Source organism: Strongylocentrotus purpuratus, unplaced genomic scaffold (genome assembly GCF_000002235.5).
Source record: "Strongylocentrotus purpuratus isolate Spur 01 unplaced genomic scaffold, Spur_5.0 spur5_scaffold_12, whole genome shotgun sequence".
Classification (NCBI taxonomy): domain Eukaryota; kingdom Metazoa; phylum Echinodermata; class Echinoidea; order Camarodonta; family Strongylocentrotidae; genus Strongylocentrotus; species Strongylocentrotus purpuratus.
The window spans coordinates 25,677,292-25,690,570 of NW_022145597.1; positions in this window are offsets into that span (position 1 = coordinate 25,677,292).

Genomic DNA, 13,279 nt, shown 5'->3' on the forward strand with positions numbered 1-13,279 from the left:
TTTTATGTGTTTCACCTTCAGTTTCTGTGTTTCTGTATGGGGTTGGGTGATAATAGATTATAAAACTGTAGAAAATAATAATTCATGGTATCTGGATATAAAGAATCCAAACAAATACCAATTAAAATTTAGACCATGTTAATATTTTCCATTTGCTACATTGATTTAAAATAAAGTCCAGAAATAAAAAGTTGATACATGATCATATAATTATAACAACTTTAATCAGTTTAAGTTAACAGATAAGCATGACAATGATCTAAGAACACATGCTAATAATGTTAGTGTTTCTTTCTGGTTTCCTTTTGTGTTTTTTTCTACTGAGAAAGTGGAGAGCCGGTGAGGTAACTTACTTGCGATTGCATTTAGAGGAACGTCATTGGCACTAAATCCTTTATCTCGATATGCATCCCGTGTCTCTGTGCATGCCCCTGTCCCTAGGGCCGCTCTATCTTGTCCTGCTGTCAGCCCAAATGCTGCTATTAATGCACAAAAAGTGCAGAGAAGTTCCCTGTATAACGCCATGTTTTCTTTGACAAAATCCTAAATATGTGGTCCAAATAATACTGAGAGCAAATATATGATGGTGTGCCGCGATGGAAGCTGTACACGAAACGGTGTGCAGTTTCGCGTCCGTGTGTTTTGTTCGAATTCCGTTCTCAACGCATGTACATGCAGACGCCAATGTACCAGCCGCCAGTAGTACGTCTATCCACTGTACACACCGCCCTGTGTGGCCCGTACCTTCACTTGCAGAAGTGATGCAAACGACCGCTTAGAAAGCCCGAGTTAGCTCCTCGCATTCCGATCCTTATTTCCCAAAGATAAATCCACAATCGCTCCTGAAGAATATCCGAATGTAGAAATCAGTTCCTCTTTATCAACATCTTTGATTCGATTCCAATTCTGAAGAAAAAAAACCTCTGTGGCAAAGAAACCTTCCGCGGTATCACTCTACTCAAATGAAGCCACTCAACATACACATTTTCCGAAATATGAGAATACGGGCACGCAAATTACGGTAGTACGGGTACCTGTGATAAGGTATATGGGGGAGAAAGCCAAAAGCAAGGGGTACATTCACGGGAACAGAGATAGAGCGTGCATTGCTAACAATGCGTGTGAATACTAATCGCTAATCCATTGGGACGACTACACAGTGTTCGCGGGGGTGATGTTTTACACAATTTATGGAGGGACGTAGCTCATAACTTTCACAGTCCGATGTTCAAGCCAGTATTGAGATTGTAAAAGTGTTTTCTTTCATTTTATTGAGTACTCATTAATAAAGTCATCTTGCTTTCGAATGTATGAATAGCTCTCGAAACAAATATATGCAATGTAATTTGAGAAAAGCAATGTAACAATATGCAATAATAATTAGGCCTAGCAATAATATCACTGTTTAACTTATTTAACTTGTTTCACAATAATGGAGGGGCGTACTTTCACAGGATTGAGTTTATAAAAGTGTTCTTTTTCATATTTGGAGGACTCATTTAATACAATCATTATGCTTTCGAATGTATAAATAGCTCTTGAAACGTACCTAATATGATTTGAGAAAGCAGTGTAACAATATGTAATAATATGTATTTAATTTGTTTAATTTTTTTCACAATAATTATGGAGGGGCGTAGTTCATAACTTTCACAGGATTGAGATTAAAAGTGTTCTCTTTCATTTTATTGAGTACTAATTAATAAAATCATCATGCTTTCGAATGTATGAATAGCTCTCAAAACACATATAATTATGTAATATGATTTGAGAAAGCAATGTAACACTATGCAATAATATCACTGTTTAACTTGTTTCACAATAATGGAGGGGCGTACTTTCACAGGATTGAGTTTATAAAAGTGTTCTCTTTCACATTTGGAAGACTCATTAAATACAATTATCATGCTTTCGAATGGATAAATAGCTTTCGAAACGTATCTATTTAATATGATTTGAGAAAGCAGTTTAACAATATGCAATAATATGTCTTTAACTTGTTTAACTTGTTTCACATTTATGGAGGGGCGCAGTTAATAACTTTCACAGGATTAAGTTTATAAAAGTGTTCTCTTTCATTTTATTGAGTAGTAATTAATACAATCATCATGCTTTCGAATGTATGAATAGCTCCCGAAACGCATATATGCAATGTATATGCAATAATATGTATTGAACTTGTTTCACTTTCTTTTCACGAATTGTTTCGGGAATTGTTTTGGCTAAAATGCTTGGTAGGCCTATATGCAATTGATTTAGGTCTACAACTAATTGATTATTAACGCATTGTTGCTCTACCTAGTTTTTGTATTAAATGCTATTTTATTAATTAAATGCTGTTGTAAAGTTGGATCTTTCCAAGTTGAAATATAACGTTTAAGGATATGGATATATTTTAGCTTTATAACATTTCTGAAATATAAGAGTATAGGCGTATTTATTGAAGTTTTTCCAGAGAATTGTCATCAAATACGATCGCAAAACACCCATACAATTCCGTTTATGATCACGATGTAAGCTGTGCACTTCCAAATTTGGGTTTAATGCACAGCCATCATAAGTCCTTTCTTTGAAGAAAAAAATTACATTTCAAATTTGATCTATTTTATATATTAAAATTACATGTTGTGTTTACAAAAAGCACACAATGTACAATGAACAGATACTATTCTAGAGAGGAAAACCATAACAATGATGATGAAACAGATCTGGAAATCGGAGACTTTAAACTACAAACAATTTCTATTTCAGGGGAAATATTCGTGGTCTGGGTATGGTTTTATTGGATTGGTATAAAAAAATCGCATAAAGTCCGAAACGCGAATTTTATCGTTTTGATGGAAATATATATTTAAGTATTTTTAGAAATGAAAAATTTAAATTTGAATGAATTAGAATTCTATATAAATAGAATAAAAATGTATGAAGAAAACTTTAATAATATGCTTTGTTAAGATTTAAATTAATTACAGATAACCTACCGGTATATGTACATACTGTAATGACAGTGAAGAAACAATTCTACATATATTTTGTTACTGTACTATTTATTCAAACGAAATAACAATCAAAATAAATTGTTTGGGTTTCATGGAAATAAAATAGTGCCCTTAACTGTATTATAATTATAGTAAGGAAATAATTGTTTGCAGCTAAATGCAAACAGTGTCGTTTTCGAACACACAATATCAGCGATAAAGTGTTATTATGATATGGAATAGTATATACGTAAAACAAATCTGAAAGAAAAGAAATTTATGAAAAAGTGGTTACCTTTAACGAAATGTTTCTGATTGTTTATTTCTTTCTAAATTATTTTGCCAAGTAAATCTGTGATCTTTTGAAAATGAAATGCAATTTGTCACTGATATCTATCAATGTATGTATATCTCTTCTTGTAGGCATATGTAAATGATATTATTTGATAAAGGAACCCTGTGGAAGGGAAAAAGAAAAATAATAATAACAATAATGAATATTTATTAAAAATTCCGTGAATCTCTGGCTTTGGGTCCTCATGAAATTGTCAGTGGTACAACTATACAGGTCTGGTTTTATTGGAATTGAGATGGAAAATTTCATATTTTCAAATTCAAAATATGACTATAATCGTGCCTTCTTCATCTTTGTTTTCCTCATCTTATTTTTCTTCCCCTCCTCCTCCTCCTCCTCCTCTTTTTTTCTCCTTCTTCTCCTTCTTCTGGTTCTGATTATGTTGCCCTGTCCTGAAAAATCTTCAAAGTAGAAGGATTATATATGTTTTGAAAGAAAATTGGATTTCTTTTCCATTACATGTTTCCCTTCGTGGTGGTAAACTGGTTATTTTGTCCTGACGCTTATATACCATAAATCCCCCCCCCCCCCCACCACCATCATCCATTTAATCTATGAGATCCATCAACTAATAGTTATAATATATATATTTATTTACTACTATAGTACTAAGAAAATCAAATCCAAATCGCTGAAGAAACTCTGATACCAAATTACTGATAAATACTAATTGTCTGTTTGTAGCCAAAAGGCCGATAACTTGTATACTTTACCTCAAAGAATAGACAAACCATTCAAATAAAATGCAATTAAATTGTCATGCATGTACATGTATATAAAGACAATTCCACTTAACTCGAATTAACGCTTTCTTTGGGCCATGTTACTGTAATTCATATACTTCTAATTAAATATATATATATATATATATATATATATATATATTAGATAGAAAGTTATCAAAAAATGATGAAGACAATTGAATGTCGGACCATTAAGTTTGTTGTGTTCAACTTGAGTGAAGTTCTACTCAATCATGTTCACCTCTAACTACAAATTGAGCAAAAAAACCCGCAGGACTGGGCAATATTTGGGTAATATTTATTGTATAGTACGGTACGTTATACTATCCTACATGTATAGCTCGAATTCAAGTTGGAGTCAATATTTCGCTTTTAAAGCCTAAAGGCAGCAGCGCGTGTAATATGCGTGTAAAAAAGGGCAAAGAAAATGTGACAAAAACAACTAATCGCATCATTAATGGATGGTCCCAAACCAACTAATCTCATCAGTCATCGTTAACGTATGCTCCACCTCCCAACGATATCCTTTCAGTGAATAAAAAGAAGAAGAACAAAAGCCCAATACGTAAAAGGTCCCCCATTCAGCTCCAACTCTATTGGAAGTTTAATCCAGAGGGAACTGAAAGAGGGGTAATTAAGGGTGCATTTAAAGGGGTATTACTAGATTTGGGTATGAGATTAGTGGTGATGAGGGGGTAGGAGATGCACCCCTTTTGGTGTCATTCACCTCAATTCCGGGTGGTCAGTCTCTTCAGTGTCCAAGTGGTCAAGCCAAGTCATGTTTCTTGAAAATCCGTGGGCGGGACTTGACCAAAATCGATACTCTCGGCCGAAGTCGATTTGTTTCTTGTGTTTATGATGTAAATCGGGCCATTAAGGAAAGTAGGAGATGTTCTTCAAGTTGTAAGGGCAAGGATTGAAAACCTTGATCGCTTTTACTTGAAACCGGATAATGGGGTTACAATGTTTATATTTTAAGCTCATTAGCTACCATTTTGTTTACTCTAGAAGCCCCCTCCCTCCCCCGCGCGCACAATTAACAAAACGAGAAAAAAAAGACAAGATGACGTAGTCGTGTGAAATCCTTTCATGGGTAAGTGTATCTACATGACATTATACTGATATACTTGAACACAAACTATGAAGTCCTTCATATCATTGGCGTAGTCCGCTTTTTCATGAGGTGGGGGCGGTCAGGGGGCGGGTTTGATTTTCAGACGCATGTGCCCATTTTAAAATTACACAGGATATTTGCAGACAACATGGCAACACAAATATGAACTTAGTGGCAAATAATTTCTGAATTATCAGCGCTAAATTTGATATAGGTTGAGTTTGTGAGATATTGATTTTATTTTTCTTTAGAATAAAAACGCTGAGAATGGTCGCAAGTATTCAAAAGGCGCATCGTGTGGATGTTACATGCGGCGGGCATTTCTCCTAAAGTCTTAGAATGCCTATCAATATCATTATTTAGCAATTGCAACTTGTATCAAAAGCTATAATTTTTTTAACGTAAGCATAAAACGGTAGCAATTACTTTCGAAACAGTAACCTAAGGCAATATCAATACCTTAAATATTCCATGCAGAAATCATGTTCGGATTACGTAATAGGCTACGTCATTATCATATCGAATATTTTCAATAGGTGATGCAAAAGGTCATTGGAATTGCCTAAGCTTGCATTTTTCAAAAGTAGTTGCTATTATGTTGCATTCAAAATGTGTTGAGCAACACCACTCTCACCCGACAACTTGATCATGATGACACTGAGGCCATCTCAAAATCATTTGTTAGCTTGATCTGTGCGTATGGATATTTTGGGAAAAATAGACGGGCATGGTTCATATTTTTTTGGGAAAAAAGGACAAAGTTTGTTTCCACTTTTTTGAAAGTGCCTTTTGGATTTTCTTTAAAGGGGCGGGGGCACATTTTACACTTTGGGGTTGTTAACCTGATTTGTGAGACCTTATCATTTTGTAATGTAGATCTAGGCGTATCAATAATTTTGTAAAAAATTAGACGGGTATTCGGCTCAGTATTTTTTTAACGAAAAAAGAAGAAAAAAGTTTTTACTTTTTTTATAAGTCCCGATTGAATTTTTAAAAGGAGGGGGGGGGGGGCGCGGGGCACATTTTACGCTTTGGGGTTGATAACCTGATTTATGAGACCTTATTTAAAAAAAAAAAGATTGGCACATGACATGTTTAAGGTTCTGCACCCACCCCACACCCACACCCACACACACACATACACATCCACCATTGAGCTAGTGGGATCTTCTAACGCCGGGTTCAACTATTACGAAACACTATGCAGATAACCCAATGCCATGGCTGATGAGTAATTGAATTATAGGAAAGATAATTAACCTTTTAAGCATGTGATTATTCTTCCTTTATTTGTGTCCACTTAGGATCATTTGTGCACACAATATCATTGTTTAGCCAAGGAAATGACGAAGAAAACGCTATCACAGGTTTCCTCAAAACACTACAAAGGTCCTCCGTAGAGGAAAAGCCGAAGAACAAACATTATTTCCAAACAATACACTAAGCTCACTAGTTATTGGACACCTTATACGCCTACTGGTTATTTACACAACGGAATCAGCCAATCAGACGACGGGTTCTTTATTGTGAGGTCAGACCCTAAGTATGCCAGGAATGTCTGCGAACGGTGTAAGCTGGACTTGTCAACTTTGACCCTCCCCAAAATATTGAAAGACTTGAATAGTGTCTGACTTTGCATAGGGTTTATCCTAATTCGTTTGGTGCTTCTTGTTGAAATTCTGGGACGAGCGATTATTTTATGTGGGTAAACACCCCTCCAAACAATTTTATGTAGATAAAACAAACCAAATAAACACATACTGTTATTGGGTTTTTCCAAAAAATGGCGGGGGGGGGGGGGGGCTCTTATAACTCATTTTGATATTGTACAGACTTCACGAAAAGGAAGAAGTTTGTTCAAAGAGCAACAATAAGTCTAACTACGTCTCTTCCATGTCCATGGTATAACATTACTCAACTGAAAGCCTCTGAAATATCTCGTACACATAAATGTAAGATTTAAAATTAGACTCATTCTATATTTATTATTATTTGTTTTTCTAGTTTCTTCTCTCTATACATATTCATTTCACATAATTATTTTATCACTTACATATTCATTTACTTCAATTACTCAACCCAATTTCTTCCTCCGTTCATCTTCTCTACATACAAGTCTTCTATCTCACCTGGTATGTTCCTTTGTTCTCTTCTCGTTCTTTATTCATGGGTCTTAGGTATTTGTATTTCTTACTTATCTTTGGTTCTCTTCTCATATCCTTTTGAATATTCAGTCTCCTAGTTTGCTATTGGTTTATGATGTAAATCATTTGAATGTACTTTGCTTAAAAATGTTCAGTATGATGCTGCATAGCAGCCTACAATAAAAGACAGACAGACCTGCACTGGACATCTTCTGAGTCAGTCGTATTGATTTAGGGCTCTGCTACTTTTAAGTAGGACATTTAGGAGAGAGGATTTATTTGACTATGACAGTGGTTTTTAGATGATTGGTGTTTTACATAATATAATAAGTGAAAGGTTATTTGTATTAGTTTACAAAGGCAAAGGCGCGTAGCCAATGGGGCGGTGGGGGTGGTCGCCCCCCAAACAAAACAAAACCGCCGACCAAAAGAGAGTGAGAGAGAGAGAGAGAGAGAGAGAGAGAGAGGAGAAAAAAGGAAGAGGACGTATAGGAATAAAAAGTAGCAGACATAGAAACATTTTTTAAAATTCAAACAAGGATTAAGAGTCGTGAACGGTACAAATCGTCTTCTTTCTCTAATAATTTAATGAGACGTCAAAGCTTCCGCGCTTTGCGCGAGAGGGGGGGGGGGAACTGAATTCAAACAAGGGTTAAGAGTCGAGAATGGTACAACGAATCCTCTTCTTTCTCTATTAATGGTTTGATAAAACGTCAAAGCTTCCGCGCTTCGCACGGGCGGGGCGAATATCCCTCGCTCCCCTAAAAAGGCAAGGGGGAACTTAACAGCAACCACGTTTTTTTGGTTTTTTTGTTGTTGCTGTTTCTTCCTTATGACAAACAAAAAAGAAGAAAATAACGTTGATTAGGCACTCACCATACAACCTTTTGTTTCACTAAGGAGATAAGAGGATAATGACTGAATTGTGAATGACTGTGTATTTTCAACTGTTTTAAATGGTTTTAATGGAAAAGCTGAATTGAGAAAAAGTTTAACAGAGTATGAATCTTTCATTTTTAGCAGATTACATGTATTGTAGTTATACAAAAATAAGTAGGGCCATACAGGAAGCATTGTGGATAATAGGGAATCAGATGAGCTGGTAGTTGCTGGTAGACGGGGGGGGGGGGGGGAATAGGGACTTTTCGGACTTTTAGGTTCTCGAGGAACAGATCAATTTTGTACCGTATGTGGATCTGAAGCGGGTGATCCCTCGATCTTCATTTCAATTCTTCTTCTAAAATATTCCATGTAAAATAGTTTATTGATTTGTTTTCTTTATGTGTTATGTTTGTAACTTTGTATATCATATTTTATGATCCTAAATAAAACCAACCAACCCGAACTAACTGAGCTCAAGTTTCCTACCTACGTCTCGAGAATTCTTGATGCGCCCTCTCTCGGCTGATTAAAGGGCAACGGAAAGCGGGGGGGGGGGGGGGGGGAAGTTAGAATTGAAGAAGCTATGCGAATCTCGAATTAGCAGATTAGTTAGGGGATTGTGAGGTAATCGCGGATAATTCTCCCGTTTACCCTGTACACTATATCATTAAAAAAACATCCAACCTTGATAGCAAAATAATTAAGATGTAAGCAGAAAATCAGAAAAGTACTCTGATGAAAATGTAATCGAAATCGGACAAAAATTGAGAAAGTTATGAATTTTTGAAATTTGTAATCACTATAGGCATGGGCTCTTCAAATGAGCTGAATTGGTAATGGTCACTGTCTCATTAAATCGAACACACACAATGACTAAAATATCATCAACAACAAAAAGTACGACTCGGGAGGGTCTTTTCTCTTTGGAGGACCTAAAATATATGCTATCCTTATTATATCATGAGTAGTGCCCCAGGGAAGAAGGCGCTTAAAAAAATAAAAAATAATGATATATGTTTGTACACGACAATTAAGTTATCCTCGACTATGTCACAATCTACTATACCAAAATACCAATATTTGATATTCACATAGACTACCTGATCTCATTTTTCTTGCAATTTTTCTTATTTTTTGTCCGATTTATCTCTAACTTTCGCCATTATTTTTCTGCTTTCATGCAAATTAAATTTATGACAAAGGTCGGATAGCCCTTTAAAACCGAGATGGACAGAGAGAGAGAGAGAGAGAGAGAGAGAGAGAGAGAGATAAAGATAGAGAAAAGACAGAAAACAAATGTAATTGTTTGTTCCGTAAAACTGAGCTCATAATACCCGCATGTAAAATAATCGCTGTCAATCATTCTATTTATAAGTAGTACCCGTAAATTTCATTAAAATTGAGTCGACACCACTTTGTCCATGCTTCCATCAAAACTTGATAAAGATATCAGGGTTTTTTTTGCTTTGAGTATGGGCCTAGTGTTTGTGACGTCATTTATACCGGAAATTGGTCATCCGCAGGTCATCTTGCAGTGAAAGACAAATAAAAGAACATTGTCATTTTCCCGTGGGGGGGGGGGGGGGGGGGTTACTCAGATCTGGTTTGGACTGGGGTGTGCCGCTAAAGCCTCGAAACCCCTACCGATTTTTAAGGGTCATTTTGGGGGGATTTTTCTCAAAGTAAAGCACATTTTCACAATTTTCGGGTGTTAGCCATGCAAACACACAAACATTTTTGAAATTTTGAAAAAGCGGACCCATGCATGTTTTGGGATATTTTTGTTAAAAATAGGACCCATGTTTAGGATTTTTTTTTAGAGCGGCACACCCCCTTTATGTCTCAATATATTAACCCCCCCCCCCCCCCCCCCCCCCCCCTTGGCGGTGGTTAAAAAACGTCCATTTTCAAGGAATAGGGTACTTTTTTCAAAATCCTGCTATAGGGTATTTTTCTATATAGATCCCGACTCCGAATAAAAAAAGCTGGTCGGGAAGCCGATTGTCTATAACTTTCGGTTACGTCATCCTGCTAATGAAAAAACACATAACGAAGCACCGTTATGGGTCGCGTACCAGCATGTGACATGCTTGTATACGACAACAATTTATTATGGTAATTATGGTCAATATATGGTCAATATGGTCAATATGGTCAATATGGTCACTATGGTCAATATGGTCAATATGTGCACGATTCTGCCATTGTGGTTGCATCTATATGGTGATTAATGACGTCGTGTACATTGTCGTACACAATGTTAATTGTGTACTTTATGTAAAAACTATACAAAGTCATGTACTTTATATGAAATAGATCAAATTTTAAATGTAATTCTTTTTTTAATACTTATGATGGCTGTGCATTAAACCCATTTGGAAGTGTACAGGTTGATATTATTGCTTTTCTATTGATAATAAATGTTTACATCGTGAATTTTACATCACGGAAGCGCAATTTGAATTATTTTACATTGTCAACAACTTTAATGGTAATCTCTGTCGCACTTAAAAATGCTCAAAGGGCTACACAATTTTACAAAACTTGTTTAGGACTTTAGGGGTACACGATTGTGAAATACCCGTATGTGAATTCGAGAGAAAACCTCTCGAAATCCTCATTTAGGAATTGTATTTTGGCTTTAGAAGAAATCCTTGATTAGGGGTCAGTCTGGAAAACCTGTGGTCACGCATGCCTACAGTTTTTCTACATGACTGAAATCCCTAAACTCTTTTTAAACGCTTTCAAATGATACTTCTCTAGAAAGAGTCCTTTTAATTTGATTTTTGCCTCTTTTCATATACTTCATTAATATGTGAATTTCTAAAATGCCATAATTATCTTGACCCCCCCCCCCCCCCTCCCCCGCCCATGGCATTTTGAAACTTGACGAATTGGAAGACATGGCATGGAAGTGTAAAAGTGCCAGGAGGAGAGAAAGAACAGAGTGACAAAAAAGGTGTCCATTTGAATTTCAAAATGTGCCCTATTAAAAATCCTTATCACCAAGGAAAATCTTTTCCTTTTATTGGAGGTAAGAACAGAGGAAGCAATTGTTCTTAATATCGAAATGTGCCCTTTTCAAGTTTCTTTTTGAGCTGAAGAGTTTTGCGCTAATAAATTGCTAATTTTTTCCTCTTGAATACGTCTAATACGTCTTCATCATAATTCTTCACCTTCGACGATGTTCCATCCACCTCCCCCCGAAATTACGACAAAATAAGTGATTGTGTTAGCTTTCAACCGTTTCTCCCATCCTTTACAGAACTCAAGTTTGAATTTTCATATATGGTTCTATTTACAAAATATATATAGGGCTAAATTTGCAGGGTTTTGGCATAGTCGGGGCATATAGTATAGGCTATTAATTTCATATTTGCATTTTTTTCTTTCTTTTTTACATTGTACTACTTCTATTTGCATGTATTTTATATGTTCCAGTTTAATTTGCAAATTCAAGATGTCTCAGCTTTTATCTGTGACTTTGAATTTTGTATCAATTCAATTCAATTTCATTTTTTTTAGTACGGAATCCCTGTGGATAAATTTGCTTATACCAAGATCAAAACCAATTGTTGTTGGCGTTCTGTATCGACCTCCGAAAAACAATTTGTTTATCGAGAAATTGTCCAATATTCTTGATACATTAAAGAAGGATGACGAAATAATTCTTTTAGGAGACATGAATATTGTCTTCTTCGCAAATCGCCAATGGCTAAAAAATATATGGGTTTAGTCAACTCATTAAAGAGGCAACACGCGTTACACCTACATGTTCTTCTCTATTGGATCATGTTGGTTGTACCAAAGAAAATAAAATAAGTCAAAGTGGTGTCATCGATCTAGGTATTAGCGACCATTATTTTACTTTCTGTACACGGAAAAATGTTAGACTGGCTATAGGTCATCACAGGACTAATGATATCAGATCCATGAAAAAATATACAGAAGAGTCTTTCAATCTTCAACTATCTGTTGTTGATTGGTCACGAATAACTGACTGTACAGATGTAAATGAGGCATGGTCAATATTTCAACATGTTTTTATCTCAAATTTGAATATGATAGCGCCACTGAAACGGATAAGAATAAAACAAAGATCAGAAACTTGGGTGACTAAAGATATTCTTTCCCTAATTCAAGAGAGAAATATAGTATACAAAAAATGGAGGAAAAGAGCAAAAGATGAGAAGCTCTATAAAAGATACAGAGTATTAAGAAATATGGTCCAAAGAGAGGTGAAAAAGGCTAAACTCGTTTACTTACAAAACAAGATAGAAGAAAATAAACAAGATTCGAAAAAACTTTGGCAGAATCTAAAAAGCTTAGGATTGAAAAATAAGAAGCGAAAAGAACAAGAATCTATCATTAAAATTGATGGGGAATTATGTCATGATAAGATGGCCATCGCTGATGAATTCAATTCTCATTTCACAAATGTGGCTGCCAAATTAGTAGACAAACTCCCCCCTTCCAAAGACTTTTTCAGCGCAGACAATGATTGTATTCGTGACTTTTACGAAAGAAAAGGTGTACGTGAAAACAGCTTCGAGTTATTACCAATCAGTGAACAATTTGTTTTCAAAGAGTTACGTAAGTTGAATGTATCAAAAAGTACTGGGTTAGACTTGATTCCAGCTAAATTTCTAAAAGATGGTGCGAAGGTTTTATTTAAGCCTCTAAGTTACTTAATGAACCTATCTATCTTGACGAGTACTTTTCCAGAGGATATGAAAATAGCAAAAGTGACTCCACTTTATAAAAAGAAAGATAAAACTGATGTTAGCAATTATAGACCTATTCGTGTTTTAAGCGTAGCATCAAAGATTCTAGAAAAATCTGTCTGTGTTCAAATTGAAAGATACTTCAAAGAAAATGATATAATTTATGAATTTCAATCTGGTTTTCGACATGATTATTCGACTGAAACATGTCTAATTCATTTGACTGATTATTTGAGGAGAGAAACTTCCCAAGGGCGCTTTGTTGGTATGGTGCTCCTTGATCTGCAAAAAGCTTTTGATACAGTTAATCATTGCGTCTTATTGAAGAAGTTACAACTA